Source organism: Cricetulus griseus, chromosome 3, assembly GCF_003668045.3.
Source record: "Cricetulus griseus strain 17A/GY chromosome 3, alternate assembly CriGri-PICRH-1.0, whole genome shotgun sequence".
NCBI lineage: Eukaryota > Metazoa > Chordata > Mammalia > Rodentia > Cricetidae > Cricetulus > Cricetulus griseus.
Window position 1 is genome coordinate 265,429,214 of NC_048596.1, and position 21,258 is coordinate 265,450,471.

The 21,258-nt window shown below is 44.7% G+C and overlaps 1 protein-coding gene across 13 annotated transcripts in view; it reads right to left on the reverse strand.

Annotated features, from left to right (window-relative positions):
• Atxn1 (ataxin 1) overlaps nucleotides 1-21,258 on the reverse strand; it is a 406,728-nt gene that overhangs the window by 167,454 nt on the left and 218,016 nt on the right. For 9 of the 13 annotated variants that reach the window (XR_004769403.1, XM_027410018.2, XM_027410014.2 and 6 more), the window contains one exon: nucleotides 16,806-16,869. The exons of 2 other annotated variants lie outside the window; for them this stretch is intronic. The gene's annotated coding sequence lies outside the window, so the exon portion shown is untranslated. Of the gene's footprint in view, nucleotides 1-6,315; nucleotides 7,276-16,805; nucleotides 16,870-21,258 lie in introns of those variants that run through there. 2 more of the 13 variants (XR_004769404.1, XR_004769405.1) reach the window with 2 other exon arrangements.

Sequence of the window (21,258 nt, forward strand, 5' to 3'; positions counted from 1 at the left end):
CTTTATACAAAATCCTTTGTAGACATCTAATACAGGGGCAGTCTCTCACTGGGATCTGGAGCTTGCTGATTTAGCTGTCCCTGGGACCTGGAGCTTGCTGATTTGTTCAGGTTGGCTGACCCAACTCTGTCTCTCCAGCACTGGGATTCCAAGTGAACACCACTGTGTCTGGCTTTTCACTTGGGTGCTGGGAATCAAGCTCAGGTCCTCCTGCTTGTGTAACAAGCTGTCTCCCCAGCTTCGTCATAACCAATGTAAGAACACAGTCCAGTGGCCCCAAAGTGCATTCACAATACTGCACCATCTAGTCCAGAACTTTCCACTTGGCCAAAGCTCAATTCTTGAATATACATACATTTAAAAAGATATTCCTAATTAGCACCTTAGGTTAAGAAAGTGGGGTGACCAGATTTTTTGCTTCCCTCCTGGTGTGTACATTGTGTCTTTCACCCACACTTCAGACATTCTTTATTGAGAAATGTGGTAACTGTGGTTGAAAAGCGTGGTTAATGAAACTTGCCTACCAGCTTAGTGATTAGCTGGCACTTTGGATTACTCAGAGTAAGTTTTCTGTGTTGTTTTCCTAAACCCTCACTTGACCCCTGGGAATTCTTGGGTTTCTCAGAAAGCAAAACCTGTGTGAAGCAGTCTCACTGGAAGGACTTTGGAAAATTTAGGAGACATTATGAGGCCCCTCCACAGGGTCAGATGAGCAGTCAACAATCTTGAGTGAGAGAAGACTCTTTGCTGAATCTGTGTGTGAGTTGTAGGGGGACTTAAGTGGTATGGGTCTGTGGAGTCATTACCAGAGCTGGGGCAGGCTGGAGTCACTCCTGCCCTGTGAGTAACCTCAACTGACTCACTGGTTCACCAAGCTAGACTTAAGCAGAAGTGCGTCTCTGGCCCACTCGCTTGTGCCCTATCTGGAGTGGATAGACATGCATTCATTTATTCACGTTTCCCCAGGAAAAGGCATGCAACAGCTGCTTACACTATACATATCGCTTGCATATGAGGCCACATGATTTGTTCATTTTAGCATTGTGGAAATTAGGATTCCTTTTATATATGACAAAAATACAAAAGAGGAGTAATGCCACCCCCATGCTAGGAAACTGATCCTTAAAATTTCAGTCCATTTTATCAAAATTGGTGGCCCCAGAAATCAAGAGAGGCTGGCATGTAGTTCTTATTGCTCACAATGATCATGCCTTCAATCTTATATGTAGACAAACATAAAACAAAGAAGGAAAATGACCCAAAAAGGTCAGTAAATTGTTCAGGGGAAAGGAGAGACACTAGAAGGAAGCAGACGACCTGTATACCCGCACCAGATGTAATAGAAGCTGTTCCCCCCAATTTTTCTACTGCTATCCACATTCAAAATTACATAGGGTTAAAAAAAAAAATCAAACCAGGCTGTTCCTGACCAACATGGAACTGCTTTGATTCTGGAACACAGCAGTCCTCAGAGACAAGAGTTTATGAACATGCTACCTCTGTGTGTGTGTGTGTCTGTGTGTGAGTGGCTGGTTACATCCTATAATCCAGGAGAGCCTACTTTCTCCTGTGTTCAGTGATCCGGCTTCAACTTCCCTAGCTTTAGTTCTACCTCTGTTTTCCAACTGAGATAATCACTTCCTAATTCACAGTGGCATGTGACTCCCTCCAGGAAACACGGGCCACTGAAGAAGGCACCAAATTTGGCCAGATTCTACTGAAAGCTCTGGTGCTGAGGATGTAGCTCATTTGGTAAAATTCTTGCCTTGCATGCATAAAACCATGATTGGATCCCCATCATTGTGCATTTGAACAGCATATAAACACACACACATACACACACACAAGCAAAACAAACAAACAAAAAACAAAAAAACAAAACAGGGATGGTGGTACATGCCTGTACTCCCAGCACTTGGAGATAAAGGCAAGATGACGAGAAATTTAAGATCATACCCAGTTACATAAGGAATTCAAGGCCAGCCTGGGCTACATAAGACCCCATCTCAAAATAACAGACAAGTAAATCAATTAAAATAAACTTCTGCCCCTCAGCTGTTCACGTGTAGCATAAAACCACTCAGCCCTTGCCTGTAAGAAGCACCATGCCTGTAGCCCAAATGCCAGTCTTTCTGACTAGTCTGAACTAACCGCCCAGCCCCAAACACCACACTTTTTAAAGTTACCTATGGGTGAGGGCTTTGGGCAGAAAGGCTTGGCACCAGTCCAATTTTTTTTTTTTTTTCAGATTTGCTATTAGGTCAGGCTGTTAATCCAAACCCTAAATAGTTAATATAGGAAAGAAAGCATATAGGTAGTACTTAGGAGGGTATGTACCCTGGCAGCCTAGTAAGACAGAACATTAAATGCAGCAATAAGATACCTGCTTGTGATAAAGAGCAGCGAAATTAACATGAACACAAGCCAGACATTCTGAAAAAGCAGTCTTTGTCCGAAAAAAAAAAAAAAAAAAAAAAAAAAAAAAAACTCCTGCTGATGATTCCTCAGAATTAACTTCCTGAAATATTGTGTTGGTCATGACTTGTGGATATGGTTAGGATGTTCCTATTCAATAGCACACTTAAAGGGAACCATGTGTATATAAAGCCAATTAAAGTTGCCCTGGTAAGGTAATGGAGAACATGAACATGATGGGTTTGTTTGTTAGTTTTTTTTTTTTTAATTTACTATTATTATGATTTTGCAGTGCTGGGGACTGGCCCAGGACCTTATGCATGCCTAGCAAGCACTCTCCTCATGAGTGGTATACATGCCAGCCCCATTCATCTTGTACATGGGGTGTGTGAGTGTGTGTGTGTGTGTGTGTGTGTGTGTGTGTGTGTGTGTGTGTGTTTAAGTTTGGAGGCCAAAGGAAAATTTGGGTGGGTGCTGCTCCTCTGGTACCAGCCAACTTGTTTTTTTTTGCCAAGATAGGGACTCTCTATGGTTCACAACTTGCCAAGTGGGCTAGGATGGCCTGCCAGTGAGTGCTAGGAAAAGCCTGCCTTTGCCTCCTTGAGGCTGGGATTCTAAATACACCACAGCACCTAGTTTCTTTTCACACCAGTTCTAAGGGAACGAACTCCGGTCCTCATGCTTTTGAGGCAGGCTCTTATTAGCATAGTCATCTCCTCAGCCCCCATCTATCTTTTCAATATGCCAGTGGTATTTGTATTGCTTCAATGTCAAACCAAGTGATTTATAAAAAACCTCTGTGTCTACATACTCAAGGAATAGTGAACAGTGTTAAAATGAACAGCACAGGGTCCCATTGCTTCCCACAATACACAAGTCTCCTTCTGCAATGTCCTTTTTCTCCCCATCCAGCACCCATTCGTGTGGGAGAGACCCAGGCAGAGTGCATTCTGGTTTCAGCGGGGGACGTGTAGAGAATCTTGGCATGCAATTTACTAGAAGCTGGGTTACACGGGAGTGGGAAACCATTCACTGGAAGTTCCCCAAAGTGAGAACTATTCCTAGGACAGCATCAGAGATCGGTCTGTTAGTGGGAGCTCGTTCTCTGCAAAGCCACAAGCTGTGACTCCTCGCCTGGATGACACTAAGCAGGCAGCACTATTTCAAGCTCGTTGTCTTATTACACACTAAATCAAAAGAAGCACTTTAAAAAGAGTCACTTGGGGGAGGTCTAATGATTTTTCTCTAGTGGGATCCTATTTAATATGCTTGCATAAGCAAAGCCAAGGCACCCTCTCACCTCCCTACTTTACAATCCCCAGAAAAGACATTCTTGTGTAAATTCAGGCACCTTACCATATTTCAGACAAGGATTACCTTTGCTTTAACTCCTCTCTTCCCTTCCAATTTAATCATAGTCAAGACATTTGAATTCCCTGGAAAACACAGACTCCATTTATGTGATGAGTTCAAAGATATTAATGTCATTTCCAGAAGTGTCGGGAGAATTGATCAGTTCATGTTGGTAAATCACCTTGGGATTCCCAGGTCGAGACATGAAATGGGCATTATCTTCATTTGTTTCTGTGGAGAACGGTGGTTTAGTGAGTCTGATTAGGACTCAAAGCTTTTAACATCATGGTGTGTGTGTGTGTGTGTGTGTGTGTGTGTGTGTGTGTGTGTGGAGGGGGAATCTGTCACACTTTCTGTTACACAATTCTCAGACATCCAGAAGACTCGGCTTGTTATCATGATCAGGTTGAAGGGCTTTACTGCATTAAGGCACTTATATTGCTCGCCTAAGACAAGCTCATTTGCTACTATACACCTCAATCAGAGATAAGGAAGCATAAGGTTTTTATTTCCCACATGCACCCATCATAAAAGCCTTCATCTCCTTAATGTTTTAAGATCATGTAAAGATTATCGTGTGATTTCTTGCTCTCTTTAGCATTCCATTTTGACCAACATAATTCTGTTTATGGAAAGTATATTACCTTGAAAGCATCTCCATTAGGGCTCAAATATTTATAAAAAGTCACCTTGCTGTACTGCTTATTTTTCATTAAGGAAGAAAATAAGTTTACCTAGTAATTATTTCTGAGAGTGTGACTTTCACAGCCACAAGTGCTTGCTGGCACTATAAATAAAAATGGCATCTTTAAAGAGTTGCTTTCAAAAGCAACTCAGTCAGTGGTTAAGTTTCATGATGCATGAAAATATACTCAACATGGACACAGTGAAAAAATTCTTAGTGATACAGTTTAGTTTAATGTTAAAGAGCCACCCTCTCGTTGACCAAGTCTCCTGAAACTCATGACTACGCTAATTGTGGGAAGGAGTAACACATCTCAGGGATAAAGGGACAGGCACTTGTGGCTTGGGACAAAGTTATCTTAATAGTATAAAACACTGACTCAAAGTGCTCTGTACCTCCAGCAATTCAGATGGGCATCAAGCTGATCTGCTCCAGAGTGTGGCTTGCACAACCCGAAAAATGGTTCAAAAGGTGAAAAAGTGTCTGGCTTTATAGATAAGGGCCATAGTTAAGTTGCTTCATGTGAAAGTAGAACAAAGAGGTGTTTCTAAATGAATATATATGGGTTCCAAATATGTATTTATGATTAAGAAGTTTAAGTACAAGACTATTTAATCTAGTGTGTGTGCATGCGCTCGAGAGAGTGCACGCATGTCTGTATGGGAGCATATGCACATGAATTCGAGTGCCAGTAGAAGTCAGGGAGGGCATCCGGTCCCCTGAAGCTGGGAGTATAGGTGATTGTGAGCTGCCCAAGGTTAGTGCAAGGTCTTCTGCAAGAATAGAATGGTCCTTAATTGCTGGGCCATCTCTCTAGACCCATCTACCTTGTTTTTTGAAAGACAATCTCTTATGAACCTAGAGCTTACTATGCAGGTTAAGCTGTCTGGCCATCAAGCTCTGGGAATCCACTTGTCTCTGCCTCCCCAGTGCTGGGATTACAAACTTACACACCCACCTCCACATTGTCTATATAGGTCCCAGGGCTCCAGCTGACGCTCCCATACATATGCAATAGAACACTTTAGAGGCTGAGCTAGCAACATGGACACAATATGACACACGCTCTACTGTAAAGCAGCTGAGTGATTAAGGGCGATATGGAGAAGTCCAAAAGTCCTCAGAGGGCACAGTAGAGAGCTAGTCACTAGAGGTCACTAATCTGTGAGTAAGATGATCTTGACCTCCATAATCCAAACAGAAGACACCGGATCCGTGAGTGTAAAGGACAGCCACCTCGTGTTCTCACAGTCAGGCTGGAGACTCACACTTAAAACACAGACTCTCTTATGTTTTAATACTGTAGACATCTCAGGGGGAAACCTCACACCATGGTATATGCTGGACCAGGTGTGTTGACATGCAAGAATCCCTTCAGCATGCTTAATTCTGATCCTTCAAATGTCTATGTCATTGTCCTTCCTCTCTCACCACCAGGCTAGAAACAAGAAGGAGAGCATGGTAGCCTCCTCCAGCTTGCCCGCTAGAGTTCTACGTTCACACAGACAGTGCATCTGGCGTATAAAACCATTCCCCTCCGGAAGCAGGAGGATAGAATCCAGGTTGAGAAGAACCAAGAACAGAAATCAGGTCTCAGGGACATCAGTACAAAGAGACTGATGCTCAGTTCGAAGTCACAACACTTCTTTAGTTGTTGCCTTAGCAACCAGGTGACTTGCCAGGTAGCTTGGCTTCCTCTGTACCTAAGCAGATAATAGCTAGGCTCTGATCCTACCCCGCCCACATATTTCCCCTTACCCAGCCTCTTAATCTTTGCAGGCTCCCCAGAGTTTAATAATGAGGTAGGAAACCTGTAGGTAGCCAGGTGCCAAGCTGGCTGCCCTCATCTTAGCCTCACTGTGGAGCTTTTCAAAGACAAATTCCCCCTTCCCCATAAAACATCATGTCTGAGGGTCTGTAAATAACTCTGCCAGAAGACATACCATTTGCTCCCATGACTTGGAACCAAAGAATTTACTATAACCACAGAAACAGATGTGAAAATAGGCACATCTTAGGTCACACCTCCATTCAAAGAAAGTAATTCATTTCAAATTCAAAGCAAAGCCATTGTGCTGTTTCCAGCACTCTCCAAACTAGGAACCTACACCCCCAAGGCAATGTCAGCACACCATTTTTTCAAATACCAAGTGAAAAGCAAACACATGAAACCGGTATTTCCAAGTTCTAAACACTCAGGAGAATCTCCTTGATGGTTTTGGAATGAAAGCCCTTTATTCTTCCAATCCATCAAAATGCAAAGGGAAACAGAATGGGCTGGAGAGTGGGAAGCTAGCCCTCTGCTCTGGATTTGCAAAGAGAGCAACCCACAGATTTGGATGCATTTTGAGACTCTGAGAGCAATAAGCAGTGGCTCATTCCTCCTGCCTCCTGGGTAGGAGGTAAAGTCAGAAGCAGCATACTATACTTTAAAGACAGTGGGGGTGGCATTAAACCCTCTTGACTGCCACCCTCACCCTCTGACCAGGATTGGACACACCGCACCCCGTAGGAATTTGTGAGTGACTGTGGTGACATGGCCTTCTTGCCTTTGAGTTTCTTTTAACCCACGATTACACAGAAAAATGTGGGTGACCAGCCCTGGGACTCATTGTTGAAGCCGAAAGTGTTCTAAGGGAAATGTCAGGTTCAGTTCCTTTTAGAACAGGCTCTCTGAAGTTTGGGCAGTGGCTGGGAAAACATTTGGAGTGTGCAGAATTCCTTCACATGTGGCTCCTTCAGCTCCGGAATTGAGAAGACAGGTGAAACACTGAGTAACTTGTTTATCCTGATTAGAAAGGAGGTGTCCCCTCAAACGAAATCTGTCAGGACAGAGACGTGTGTTCATGCTAATGGGAAGTGATCAAAACCTCCATGATTCTTTGGTTAGTCTAGGCAAAGTACATCAAGCATTGCTGTTACTTGAGATTTGAAACGTTTCATGTCTCTAGTACTAGCAAGAACCTATAGGGAGAGAGGAAGAGAACATAAAAGCTGACTTCTGCCTCTTCCCTTCCACACAAAACACAACAATCTATAAATAGTTTTGCCTGTCTGTTCAAACATACACCTCCTCCTCTGGAATACAGGCCGCTGAACATCTTGTTGTTTCAAAGGAATCACACACACACACACACACACACACACACACACACACACACACACACACACACACACACCCACCACCCACCCACCCACCCACCCCCACCCAAGCAGCTTTATGGGTATGTGAGAAGGACGGAAATGACCAACAATGCCACTTGTCTTCCACATCCAGAAGGGTGCAGGCTTTACTGTTTCTGCAGAAGAACAGAGCCTCCATAAATAACAGCAGAGTAAGCATAGAGGTCTGACCAACAAGGGCACTGAAGGCATTAACGAGCAGAGATGAAGACCTCACAGGCGTCCTCTCTCGCAGCACCTCCTTCATACCCCATGTAGACAGAGGGAAGGCAGTGTGAAAGGAGGGCTCTCTCCAGTCCTATCGCTCACACTCTCTCCTGTCTTTTGCCACAAGACAGAGGTGTCTATAAAAGTGATATAATAGTGATATGCTTCAGAGAGAAAACTGACAACGTATCCATTCCTCTTCTCACACACCAAATATACCATTCTTTCTCCTTTCTCCTTCATCAGAGCTGGCTTCAACTTGTCAAGCCCAAAAGGCTGCTGCCTTGGAGCTAATGGGAAAACGTTACTGTCACTTGTAAGATTTGGCCAACCAGCAAGACATTGTCATTCATTCTACAGAGCCACAGGGAGGTCACAGCTGATAAGAGACCCTAGGGTAGGACATATCTTCCAATGGTGAATGTAGGGCCCTCTCACCAGTGTATGGGTGCAGCAACCTCATTTGGGGTTTTAATTTTTCACTCACATTCAAGCCATCTTATCTCCACTAGAAGACCAGGATGGAGTTGGGACTACAGACAATTCTGCTGCTGGCTTGAAAGATGACTCTAGGCTCTAGAGTCTAGGGAGATGGAAATGGAGCTGCTGGTAAAGCTCTTACTATGTAAGTATGAGGTCTTGATTCTGGATCCTCATCACCCGAGGTGTGAGTCTGTAACCCCTGTTCTGGGGAAGCGGGGAAGGGAGGATGACTGGGGCTTGTTGGCCATCCCAGTCTAGCCAAATCAGTGAGTTCCAGGTTGGGTGAGAGCGATCTTGTCTTCCCCTCCCCTTCCCAAATAAGGTAGAGAGCAATTGAAGAAGACACTAACTTAGACCTTTTGTCTTCCACATTTATGTAGATGTACACATCAGATGCACATGCATGCACATGCACACAGAGAGAGGGGGTAGGGAGAGAGAGAAAGAGAGAGAGAGAGAGAGAGAGAGAGAGAGAGAGAGAGAGAGCAAGCGAGCACTTGATCCTAATCCTTGGGAAGTTTAGAAGGAAAAGGTAAATGAACAGACTGGGATGTGTCCTGCCTCAGGTCAAGGCTGTCTACAGATTCTTCTAGAGTAGCCTCAACTACAAGTGACACTGTTATAAATATAGTCTCAGCCGGGCGTTGGTGGCGCACGCCTTTAATCCCAGCACTCAGGAGGCAGAGGCAGGCGGATCCCTGTGAGTTTGAGGCCAGCCTGGTCTCCAGAGCGAGTGCCAGGATAGGCTCCAAAGATACACAGAGAAACCCTGTCTCAAAAAGCCAAAAATAAATAAATAAATAAATAAATAGTCTAAAAAAAAGCCCCAACAAAATAAAACAACACTATGACATGCACACTCAACTGCCATGCAGGCTTCAAAAAGTTTATCTCTTCTCCATCCCCAGTGTTCCCCTGTCACTCCCACCTCAGAATTTCATTCTTTCTCCACAGCACTTCTCACTCACTGCCTCATCTTGCCAGACTGAGCGCAGCCCTCTCAGAGAGGCCCCTGTCTCTTGTTTTGCCACCATTTTCAAAGTCCTAGGCTCCCTAACACACAGCTGATTATATCACCAACCTGCTACCTACTGTCCGGTCCTGTCTCCGTTAATCAGTGGAAGGTGGCATAGGCACAGCACTGTAGGGAGACACCCTAGCCCCGCCCAATAGTCCTGGGACAGGTACCAGGTGGACCCAGGACTCGCCCATAAGGGTGTGGTGAAGGAAAGCCGGGGTGACGTAAGGGAGCTTCTTAAGGGGCTGCACGTGGGGACCTGGGCCCTTTTGTTCTGGCCGCGCTGGCTGCGTTCTATAACCTAGCTCTGGCCTGTGTTTTACCTTGGTGTCTTCTTGAATAAAGAGACTTTAATCCGACACAGCACCCTCTCAATCACCACTCCCACAGAACATTCAAGTTTTCCTAGCCTCAAGATGTGGACAAAATCGCACTCAGTTCCTAAAACTACTGTCTACCCCCACTTGCCACACCAATCACAAGCCATAGGGCCATTTCACTTGTGTTACTGACCGACCAGCTGTAATGCGGGTTCCTGCGCCCACTTCCTGTGTTTGATTAGCTTGGTAGAGTAGCTCCTAGAATTTGAGGGAATGATTATCTAGTTTATTACTCTTTTCCCATGTATTTGTGTGTTGCGTGAGAGCACGTACACATATCTGCACATGGGTATGCATATGTGGGGGTTGTGTGCCTGTGTGTTAGGCTGATGTTAGTGGCTCTCCTTGACTGTGAACCACATTATTCATTGAGCCAGGGGCCCTTGATTGAGTTCATAGGTAACATTAGTGTACTCTGCCACTTGCTCTGAAGATCTACTGTGTCAGTCTTCTGAGTACTGAAACTATAAGTGGACCACCAGACTCACCTGACCTTCACATGGGATCTGGGGATCTGGGGATCTGGGGATCTGGGGATCTGGTCCCTATCCTTGTCCTCCAAGCACTTTAAGCACTGAGCCATCTCCTGAAGCCATTTGCTATTGTTGTTTTAATGAAGGGTATTGTGTAGGGTCAGATGAAGACGTGAGAAGAGGTAGGTGTGGGGGAGGGTGGCAGAGCCTCCAGGCCCATTGTGTGCAATGCAGTGTTTCCCTTTCTCTCCAGGAACTCCCTGCTCTCTATGTTGACTCAAGCATTGCTTTGCACAAGCGTGGGCTCTTCCAGAAGTTCCTCCCTGAGGAACTGCAGCCGAACCCTGCCTACCTCCAGGTCCCCAGGATGCATGCTCATGTGTCAGCTGACCTGGTGGTGGCAGTGATGGTGCAGTGTGAACGGAATCATGACAACATTCTGGACAACTTAACCTCACTGAATTAGGTTTCTTAAATGAGGCTAAGTTATACCTCATTCAGAAGGCATAAGGCTAGAAAGGGAAGCTGGGACCACATTACACGAGGAGTTGAGCTATGTAGACATTGATGTGACCAAGTAGGGAGTGTGGAGGGCTAGTCCTTTATCAAGAGCTCAGCTTCCAACCAACTTGGGTTTAATTTTCCTAAGTCCTTATGATCAGCTAGTCACCATGTAGTTTATACTTAGTTTTAATTTTACTAAGTATCTTTGAGCCAGGCCTTATTTTACCAAATCCACAACTACTATGATTCTTCCAGACATGATTGTCAATTCACTTCTATGCTCATCTATTCTGTTACTATTTCTTGAGCACCTACTGTGTGCCAGAGCACAGGCCCGGGACCCAGTGAGATGACTCAAAATAGAAATTCAATGCTCAGAACCCAGCAGGTGACTAGAGAACCTTCCATGCTATATCTTTGAAGCTTCTGATTGTGTATGCAAGTCTCCAGTTTTCTTCCCTTTCTGGTGGAAGGCCTGCAGATGGTCAGAAGAAAAATTATGGAGCTACGCCCAGAGGACAATGATCTAGGGGAGACACCACATAAGTGGCATAATATGAGGGAGGAATAAACCTTACTTTTGTGAAGCCACCAGGAGCTTAGGATTGACTGTTTGACACAAAACTGTATCCTTTCCTGACTAATACAATAGCTTCCATCTGCTCTATTATCATTCGTTTGGCAATGAATCTGTGAATAATACCTAGTGACACTTCTGCAATCGACTGCCTTTTATTTCTTTCCATTTCTTTAATATTACCTGTAATCATGCCTTGCCTCTTCAACTAGTCTAGGGTGTCTTGAAGGCTGTGACCTTGGCTGTGACTTTCAGACTTTGTCTCTTCACTCTCCAACTCTTCTTCTCTCCTTTCCCTTAATTTCTCCCCAAATTCAGGAGGGAGCTTTGCACATACCAACAGCCTGTTTTATATTTGCCACGGTTTAAAATACTGAGATACAGTAGACAAGACTGACAAGGCTTTTGTGGACATTGAGTAGAAGAGACTAACTGCTCCCCCCCCCCCGAAACAAAAATAAGCACAAGAACTATGAGACTGGGCAAAGGTGGTGGAATCTCACAGGTAGGGAGGGTGGGATTGTCTGCCTCGACTGACTGGGAGGTGGAAGGTAAAACATGCACTCAGCTGAAGCATCACCATACCCCCCCCCCCAGCCCCATCTTATAAACTTCTCTGGCCCCTAGCTCCATCCTTTTCTTCTCCAAGGATAGGAAGTGAGCTATCAGGCTGGGGCTGGAACCAAATGTGGGCCCAGGCTCCTCTGGATGGAAAGTAGATTCTACGGTGTAGAGGGTAAATTAATGCAAACTTTGAGCTTTTTCTTCTTCCCACAGACAAGGCTCTTCGGGCTCAGAATGGTTCCAGTCATGAACACTAAGGGCTACATACACTAAGGAACAGGGCACCAGGGAGGTGGTAAGTCCCTCTGGCTCTCACTCTGTAACTGTTATTAGCAGCATAAAAATTCTGGCTTCCACCTGCCTTCTGCCTTTTGTCTTATTTCCATTGGCTCAGGACTTGGGAAGAAAACTCCTTTAACTCTTTTAAGATAAAAGTTTTCATATGAAAACCTTCTCCTTTCCCAACAGACCTTAAAACTAAATTAGGAATCACTCTCCTAATCTATCAAGCTTGTCACTTTAATGAAACCCCCTACAAATCTCTGATTTAATGGCTCCAAAGACAACCGCTAGACTGAGAAATCTGGCCCCAAATGCAAATGCTGTGACAGGGAGTGCTGGGGGCAGGGTGGGAAAAAAAAAGCTTACCTTTGTGCCAGTGTGAAGCATTATCCACACCAGCGTGTGGTCAAGACTCACAATGGGGAGAGGTGGAAAGGTAAGTCTTTAGATGCTCCTGATTTGAGACTTTATAGCTACATTTAAGAATATACACTGAGAATTTCCTAAACGTATCTTTTCTTTAAAACTTTCAAACGAACATGTGAGTACATTTACACACGTGCCTCACAATCCTTGGGAGACAGGGTGAGGCTATGACATCATCATGAGCAAATGGCATGGCATGGGAACTACCACTGGGCTCCTTGCACTAGAGAAATTTAGAAAGCCCGGGAGGTGGGAGAGGAAGAGATGCATTGATTCTAATATTAAAAGGCTTCCTTTCAGCCTAGAAAGATGTTCAACCTCTCCCTACCCCCTCCAAAAAATAGTAATCAAAAGAAGAAATGCAGGGTTGGTATCAAATGCATGGCCGAGATTTTTTAAAATGCTTCTGGAGATTAGGTGTGGGGCACATACCGGTGACCCTAGTCCTTGAGGATGACACAGGACATCTTCAAGTTTGAAGTCAGTCAATGATGCTACTGCAATGATGCTAATTGCCAACTCAGTAGGTGGACCTTTGGGTACTTGTGGGTGTTTGTCTGGATTCTTAGTTGATGTGGGAAGACCCATCTTGACACAAATAGGACTTATCCCTGGTCAGGGATCCTGGATTGTATAAAGTCGGTGGTTCTCAGTCTTCCAAATGCTCCTCATGTTGTGGTGATCCTCCCCCCCCCCCCCCCCGCAACCACCACCTATTTCGTCTCCCAAAGGGGTGGAGACCTACGGGCTGAGAACCACTGTATGAAGCGAAGGAAGCTAGCTAGCTGAGTATCAGAGTGCGTGTATGTACGCTCTGGCCTCTCTGATTGTGGATGGAACATGAACAGCTGCCTCAAGCATGTGACACCTCACCTTCCTTGCTTGATGGGTTGTGTTTTGAACAGTGAGCTAAAATAAAGCCTTTCTTCCTTGGGTTGCTTTTGTCAGAGGATTTTTATCATGGCAATGGAAAACGAAAAAAACAAAAACCAAAGACCTAGGACAATTACATGGTAAACCTCAGGCCAGCTTGGCCTGTCTTATGAGACCCCGTTGCTTCCAGAGTCTAGTGGGAGAAGCATCAGCCTAAGCCAGAGTGTTTCCAACACATGTGAAAGATGGAGAATATCAGAGCCTAAAGCTCCAAGGGCAGAGCAGTGGTGGCACTTCAGCTAGGATCTGTGTCCCTAGCAGAAACTTGTGGAAGGAGAGGAATGGGTGGGTACCTTATTTCTTTGTGTAGCCCTGTACCTGTCACACAGGTCTACAGCATGTGACATGAACTCTCTGGATCACACATGGCTGTCAATGCCTACCTTCCAGCCAGGAAAAGCTGACTGTTGTATACAGGAATCTCGGACTTTGCCATGACCTTATGACAGAGTTATCCTACCACAGAAACAAGGCAACACATAAGTGACTTGCTCTCAAGCACTAATGTTGGGAGGTGCTCTCTCTGCTGAAGAATGATAGCATGGGCATTGCCTTCCTCCTTGCCCAGTTCCAGGCTGGATAAGGACACCGGAAAGTGTTAACAGCAGAGTTAGATAACAAGGAAGACAGAGTGCAGATTCCCCACACTATCAAAGACTCCAGGAAGGGAAAAACGAGAGGGAGACAGGCAGGAAAATGAAGGAGGCATTATGGCAATCCTGGGTTTGCCCAGGATACATTGGCTGCTGCAAGCATTATATGTTTTTCTGGCTGCACAGATATGTTGCTATGGAACCAATACGTGCCACTGCCATTTGGCCTCTAGCAAATAAAATTTCAGTGCTGGCAAGAGCACTCCACTGGATTTCCCTTAAAGGGATACCGTCTACACTAAGTGCCATTATAAATTGAGTGTAGCACCCTTCCAGAGCTCTAGTCCTAGACACAGCAAGACATAGAACTCAGCCACTCATGTTCTACAGGGCGAAAGAAAAATTGGGACCAGTCCCTGATGTACTTTGGATTGTTACTTTTTTCATTCAAAATGTAGTTTTATTTCATGGGGAAAACACACACAACAAAACAAAATAAAGCAAGCAAACAAACAAACAGAATCACCTTGGGGCAACGAGGAAAAGGGGTTCCAAACTTTGTGTACCCCAGATGAATGAAGTATGTCAGCAGGATTGTTCCTTTTTAGCTTTGGTGTTGGGTGGATCCTGGAGTCTTATTCCATATGCCCAGTAACCCTATTCTACTGAGCTCCTCCATAGCCTCATGCTTCTTCTTAAGCTAAAAATTCCTCCCACCCCCACAAAACACTCTTGGCTTTAGTTTGAATTCACCTTGCATCTAATTGGTAAAGAACAAGTGGCTTATGATGTGCTACGTAATAATCCCTCCTGACCGTCAAGATCAAGCTACTGATGACTCTAGCGAAAGAGCAAGTCCTTGCAACTCTACTGTGTAAGTTCCAGGGGTTTTGCTTGCCTCTTTCCACAGTTGTTTGTTTGGTCTTTGGCCTTAGATCTTTGTCTACAATGTCATTCTTTACCCAAAGAATAATAACAGTGTAGATATAGTTTGCCACGTCCCCTCTTAGTTGTCTTTTAAGTTTAGTCTAGTCAAAAGCGTGATTCTACAAAGACCTTTGGATCTTGCAGAGAACAACACACCTTCATGTCCACTACATGTACACACACACACACACACACACACACACACACACACACACACACACACACACACGCTTGCATGCATGCATGCATACATACATATATACATTTTCTATAAACATGTATTGATTGCCAACTTGACAAGATTTAGAATCAATGAGGAGACACGCCTCTGAATGTATTTGGGAGAACGGTTCCAGAAAGGTTTGACTGAGGAGGGAAGACCCACTCAGAATGTGGGGAGCACTGTTTAATATGCTGGAATCCCAGACTGAATAAAAAGGAGAGTGAGCTAAGCAATGGCATTCATATCTCTCTACTTACTGACTGTAAATATGATGTAACCATCTGCCTCATGCTAGCTCCTAGCTGCAAAACAGATGTGTTAACCAGTTTCAACATGTGACAGCATAGCACTACAAAAGCAGAGGTTTGGAAAGAGCATAAAAGGAAATATGCAGTCATGTAGCTCTTTAGTCTGAGTTGAAAGAGCCCCCTCCCCAAAGGGAAGAGAAACTCAATGACTCAGGAAGCTCACTAAACTTACAGGATTCACAGCCCCCTTCATGCAACTATATAAGCAGTAAATAGATTCTGGGTGGGGAAGACCTTTCAGGTAGCCCTATGCTGCCTGCAAGCTGGGCAGGGAGCTCCATGGATGAAGATTTTGTGTTGTCACCCATGCTGGAGTGACTTTTTGGTGGCACAGCTGCTGGAATCACCTGTTTCTCTAAGAACCCCCTTCCCTACCTTTCTTTAAACCAGCAAACTCACTGGTCCACTTGGCTGGATTCAGTTCTTTGCTGTGTCCTTGCTGCCCTCTGGAAGGTGAATAGATATTTGTTTACATATTCCTAGGCAGAGTTATGCAAATATGCCCATTCCAAATATTCTGTACACATCAGATGGTTTCTGGAAGTACCTACCCTGGCAAGCCTTCTTGGTAGCATGAAAACTATGAAGCCAAACAGCACTACTTTAGCATCTGCCTTAGGGAAACAGGCCATTATTATTATATTAGTGTTTTATTTAAATTAAGTTATATAAAGAAATCTATGCTCTTGGAAATAAGCTGTGGCTGAAAAACAATCATCTCTCCACAGGACCACCAGCTAAGAGTCAAACTCCATTCTCACCCTGCTGGCTCTGCTACTGTCTATGATGTCACAGGTCTCTTGGAGCCCACTGGGTCCCAGCTATCTCATCTGCACACAGGGACTTTCCCAGATAGCCTGGGAGGTCCCATTGACTGCATATAACCTATTGCTCTTTCTCATGGCACTCACAAGAAACAGCCATGTGAACCAGACACAAAGTCTCCCCCTGCCCACAACCTTATCTCTATATACCAGTCACTGAAGGAAAGACACTTTCGCCATTGGCCTCTCTGTGAGCTGTACAAGGTAACAGCAGCCATGAGGGTAGCTCTTGAGAGGAGACTTGGGGACAGCAGGAAACAGCAGAGGAAAAGCTCTGAGCAAAGCAATCTTTTCCAGGAGAGACCCCGGCAAATGAGTTAGAGGACAGAATGAGTCTCTTGACTCCCCAGCCTGCCTGTTATCAAACACTTGATCCTGGAACCTCTCAGTATCAAACACCATTTTGACGTGGACAAAAATAGATGGTACATTTAAAGGCTCACTCACCCTCTGCCAACAGTGGGTTGGTTTCTTCTCAAGAAGAAAGTTTTGGTCTAATTTCTTTGGAAAACTGAAAGAGAAAAAAAATAGATTTCAAAAACAACTGGGGAGCCTAGTTGCTGAATCAGCACAGGTCGGTGGGTGGGGAGGGAAAGTACATTCGTGATTAGTAGATACACATGGTGATGTGAATTTTAAAACTCCTTTCAACAGTCAATATACAGAAAACCATGTATTTGCGGTTTATTTAGCATGAGCTATATGACCCTTAGGATAAGGTACATACATTTTGGTATGTGGGAAATATTTTTAGGTGGGTCTTTTAAAACTTCCCACCTTCCTCATTCATTGCCTTTTGTTTTTTTTTTCTCCCAAGTGCCACACCTTAAAGCCGTGACCCACAGCCATCTGTATCTAGGTTGGCATGGAACACAGACTTGGCAAGACGTGATACAGGCCCCCGATCAAGCCCACTGAGTAACACTATGCAGAGGCCACAAGTCTCTAGTGCTAACTGGTCCAACCGGCTGTGGGAAAGACCCAAGAAGATTCTTAGCCAGAGGAAGGCTGAATGATAGAGACAGATAGGGAGTGAGAGCAGAAGAGTTCCAGCTCCATTCCAGCCCAAGTGTGCTTCTTAGCTCTGCCACCCGGAGCTAAGTGACTCCAGCCATGGGGGCCCTCTGAGTTTTCCTCATTTGCATAATGCCAATGATGATAGCAGCTGCTGCATGCCTCTCTGCGAGTATCACTGCCACACCAGGCAGGCGGGGGAGACAATAAAAAGAATGGCCTTGATTACCCTTTAGCTCTACACATTCCTGTATCTGTAACAGGAGAGCTGGAGATGGAGTTTTGGAATCTAGCTAGATAGGAGTACCCACACTGTGTTGACCTTCTCCCCACCTACCCCCAATCTGATGAGACAAATGAGAACAAATAAAAGTGTTTACTATACAACAGTTACACGATATAGATGAGGGCTCAAGAGACAGAAATCAGAAAAATTCCCACTAAGAACCAATATTAATATTCTGATTACACTCTACTTTCTTCCCAATGCCCATGAATACATACATGCATTTGAAATAGAAATAAACCCAGGCATGCACATATAATTTAGTTTAACATGTTTCTAACATGGTTTTAGGGTATTCATATCGTTTTGCCAACTGATGCTTTCAGATGATATACTAAAATCCTCTTTTATTGCCAATACATTTATCTACATCTAATTATTTTTGGAAACAGGACTGTCAGATAGCCCAGGCTAGCTTTGAACTTGGTATATAGACAAGAGTGACCTAGAGTTCAAGTTCCTTCTGCCTCAACCTCCAGAGTGCTAGGAATACCAGCCATTGCACCTACTTTATTCAGTACTGGGGATCAACCCCAGAGGCTCACGCATGCTAAGCCAGCACCCCACCAAGTGAACTTAGCCTTATATCAAAAAAATTTTAAAGGACTTCAAGATATTGCTTTGGGAGAATCAGGCAATACATATTTATTTGTTGAACGTACAGAATCCAATCATGTATCTGTATTTATAAGAAATGACTGCACAGTATAGCTGCCTGTGTCTTCCTTCCCTCCTCTGTTTTCAAGATTGGGAAAGGCCAACTTCTTAAATATAGTAAATTTTAACAGCAACAATTTGTTTGGGTTTGAGTGGGTGAGCTCAGAAGAATACAAACTGGCACGTATGCCCTGGGGAATGAAATCATAGCTCACAATTTCCAGTGAGCAGCTAGAAGATGTAGACAGGGGTCTAGAGATGACAGGCAATGGGAATGCTTATTAAAGAAGGAAATCCTAAGTCTAACATTAAACAAATGTCCCTGTTTTCCACCCTATCATGGTAGAGTGATACAGAGATGAAGTGATTGGGTATTGCAGGGTTCTGCGTAGCCCTAGAATTAATCCACACTATTTGGAGTTCAATATCTATGAAAAGGACATTGGAACAAAGCCACAAGAAGGTATCAAACATGGAACTACTTGCACAATGTCAATGTCTTTCTCAAAGAGAATAGTTGATTTGATAAAACACACCTCCCATTATCAAGGCAGTGCCATAACTCTAACAATGACCAGCCACATTTCAGACAAAGGCCACTAGAGAGAGTATACGCCTACAGTTCTCCAAGGGAGTTGACAACTCCACCTCCAGTTACAAATGCAGTCAGTCTTCTAAAAGTATTCCTGACACTGTTATGACCAGCAGTCAAGAAGTGGAGATGAGAGGCTAGCAGGGAGCAGCAGGGAGAGATAGAGTACAATGAAACACTGAACGATCAGGAGAAGCACATGAATGAGAAATAAAGTTTTATTTGTGAAACCGGAGTTCACAGGAGATGACAAGTGGGAGCCAACGGCGTGAGTCCCCTTGTATGATGATTAATGGATCATCCATACTGTCTATTGGATACGACTAAGAAATGCCTAGGGCACGAGCGAGTCATGCCATGGCGTTCCTGTGAGTGCATTTTCAGGAAGGGTTAACTTGGGGGAGAAGACACACCCTGAATATGGGTGATCCCTGTGGTGAGGGGGGGAGTGGGGTGGTTCTTGACTGAATAAAAAGGCTAAAATAAGGAGAAAGCCAACTGAGCTTTCTCTGCTTCCTTACCCACCCAGATGTGAGCAAGCAGCCTCGCATGCCTGCAGCCACGTCCAAGCTCCTCCACCCCTCCCTGCCCCCAGTGTGCACCATGCCTTCCCTCCTACAATGGTCACACTCTGAAACTGTGAGCCAATATTAGCCCTTCTCCTTTAAGTTGCTTCTTGTCAGGTGTTTGAGCTCAGCAAAGAGAAAAGTGAGTAACTTCCCTCAATAGTTTCAGCTCATGCAATCTGAGCAACAAATCATGGTGGCAGACCTCCACTCTTCTGCTTTGACCATGTGAAGAAGAATCCAAAGGATGAGATAAGAGCTCAGGTACCAAACCTCCAAGAGCCTCTTTCTGACAACACACACCAGGGCTTACAATGTCAGGGAAACTGAGCTGAATGGCTCGCCACGAATCTTCAGTGGGTGCGATCCAGGCGCTAGCTGGTGAGATGTCTCTCCCTAGTAGTGACCTTCTCATAGGGATGGAGTTTTGCTTTGCTCCATTTACTTTCTCAGGGACAGAGTAGCAGATGGTCAGTGTGTGTTGTATAGTGACTCGATTGTGCATTCAAAAGGGAGTACTATATAGACATAGGTTTACCTTCAAAGTGCCCTTCAGATGCTCTGAAGGGGACACAGGATGGGTCATACATAGCAGGTTCTGTCTCTGCAGACCCAACCCCCAACCAAGTAAAGCTGATGTAGATCCTAAGATGCTCACCTAGTTACATGGCTCTGATTTTGTCAGGAAACTGCTGGTGTGATATGCTCCACAACTGGAGTGAGTGTGAGGGATGCTGACCTTTGGAAGCACCGTCTTGTATTTGCTGCACTCTGGACCTTAAATGTCCTCTAAAGACCCTCAGGTTGAAGGTCCCCAGAGTGATGCTACTGAGAAGCGATAGAGCCATAAGAGGCAGGAAGTGGAAAAAAAGTTGTCAGGGCACTGGCACATACCCTAGAAGAGGACCCTGGGAGCCTATCCTTCCTATCCTTGGCTATGAGGTGAGAATATCAGCTCAGCCCTGATATCAAACCATGTTATTTTGAGTTGCCAAAGGTTCCTTCCACAAAGGGAGTGATTGATCACAGATTGATACCCCCAAAACTATGAGCCAGCCTAAACCTTCTCTTTTTATAAGTTGATTATCTTGGATGCACGATACAGTAACAGAAAGTTGGCATATCATGTCATATCCTCAGAGAAAGCACCAGCTCCTTACTGTTGGCTCTTACCTTTTAATCAGCAGCTGATTTCTGCTGGCAAAGGTTAGCTCTCCTTTCTATCCCAAACTAAGTCTCTCTATTAGGAAGCTCTATTGGCCCCATTGCACAGACTAGAAAATCGAGGCTCAGGAACACATCAGTGACAAAGCTAAGTTTGTCAGTTTCATGAGCAAAGGGGAAAGCTGAGTTTCCAGCTCCCTGCAGTATGTTTTTTGTTTGTTTGTTTGTTTGTTTGTTTGTTTTTGTCAAGTCTCCACACACTAGCACTCTGACAGACACAAAAAGTAAGAGCCAGCTGTCACTAAGTCAGCAGACAGTCCTTTTCCAGGTAATTATTTTGAGGGTAAGCAAACGAGAGTGGCAGGGGACATTATCTACAGCACTCAGCGAAGAGTCTTGCCTTAGCGGCCCAGTGGGTGCTAGGCAAGCGCTCTCCAGGCAGAACAACGGGGCCTAAAGTGCTGACAGTTGCATAGACACAAAATGTAGCCCTGGCAAGTGAGTCTAACAATTACTGTGCATCACTTTGATTATGAGCCACAAGCATGCAATCAACAGCGGAGAGACAGTCCTAAACGATCCCCATCAGCATTTCACTTCAGTTATCAAAGCGAGGCGGAT